At 24.9% G+C, this 1,616-nt stretch overlaps 1 protein-coding gene across 1 annotated transcript in view; it reads right to left on the reverse strand.

Moving 5' to 3' along the window:
• Positions 1 to 1,616, reverse strand: part of LOC117180539 (V-type proton ATPase subunit H) — an 87,169-nt gene that overhangs the window by 48,739 nt on the left and 36,814 nt on the right. The window lies entirely within an intron of this gene.

A 1,616-nucleotide genomic window follows, 5' to 3' on the forward strand; every position in this document is an offset into this window, starting at 1 on the left:
TCTTTACATAAAATTTGAATTTTTAATCAAGAAAATAAATTTTTATAACGTAAGTTTAATTTTCTATCAAAGAAATTAGTTCCCAACAAAATACATAAATTTTGAACCAAGTAGTTACATTTTTAACAGAAAGTTCATTTTCAACCATTCAATTGAATTTTCAACAAAATAGTTGAATCTGCAGTTAAAAAAATAATTTAAGAAAAGAACGAATTTTCAACTGAAATTACGAATCTTCAATAAAAAGGAGAAGTTTTAAGAAGGTAGTTTAACTTTCAATCAAGTAGTTTCATTTTCAAACCTAAAAAGATAAATTTTCACAAAAAAATGTAATAGTTGATATTGCAACCAATAAAAGATTTTAATTTTGTATCAAAAAAAGTTCCATTGATTTTCAACCAAAGATACATTTTTAAACAAAAATATAAACTTTCTACAAAACAGTTGCATTTTCAACGAAAATGTTAATTTTTTAACCAAAAAGATGAATTTTCAACTCAGAAGATTAATTTTCTATCGGAAAGATGAATTCTCAACAAAATAGATCAATTTTGAACCAAATATTGGAATTTTCTACTAAAAATATTAATTTTCAACGTAAAAAGATGAAATTTCACAAAAAATTGATGTTTTTCCAAAAAAGGAGGCTCTTCAACGAAATACATTTATTTTTTCTACCAAATAGTTACATTTTCTACCAAATTCTTGAATTTTACAGCCGAAAATACGAATTTTCTACGCAGCAGTTTAATTTTTCACCAGATTTCAATCAAGTTGCTGAATTTTTAAGCCAAAAATACGAATTTTCAACTCTAACATTTGATTTTTCAACCAAGAAGTATGACACTTTAACAAAATTGTTGAATTTTTAACAAAAGTAATTCAATTTTCAACCAAATAATAAAATTTTTAACTAAAAAATAGTTTGTTTTCTTATTGGGTTCTAATAACTCAGTTCGCAATTAAGTGGAAAAACGAGAAAAAGTGGAGAATTAGGAAATAAAATGTGAAGCTGCGATAAATAATTAGGAACTTTGATAATTAAAGACTAAGGAATACAATTTTTAATTAAAATTGAAGTTCGTTTTTAATTCTTTTCGCATTTTAGGTAAATTCGGACAAAAAAAAGTTTAATACTTAAAAAAGTTTATGAAACTTTTTTTAAACTATCTTTTTAAAATTATAACACTACTGAAGAATATGTTTTAATCTAATTAAGTAGTATTAAAAAAACGCTTTTTGTTTTGTTACAGGTTCAATGTCATTCTCATCTTAGCAGATATACTTAGCGACTCTGTGAAGGAAAAAGTGACACGTATTATTCTTGCAGTATTCAGAGTAAGTTCGTAATTATAATATATTGAGTTTTACCATTTTTTAAATTTTAAATTAAAATGAAGTAATAAGTTGAAATTTTATTTTATTTATCTATTTCAAGTGCGTTTGTTATAATTTTATTCATAACTGTAGATTTCAATCAATAAGACTAGTTCAAAAGTTTCCATCACCGTAATCTACTTATACCAGGTGTATACATATGAAACCGGTATTGCCATTTAGCGGCCAGTAGGCACACTTGTAGGCACTGTCGGAACTTACCATTTGTGCTAATTGGC

This window comes from Belonocnema kinseyi, chromosome 9 (genome assembly GCF_010883055.1).
Source record: "Belonocnema kinseyi isolate 2016_QV_RU_SX_M_011 chromosome 9, B_treatae_v1, whole genome shotgun sequence".
NCBI lineage: Eukaryota > Metazoa > Arthropoda > Insecta > Hymenoptera > Cynipidae > Belonocnema > Belonocnema kinseyi.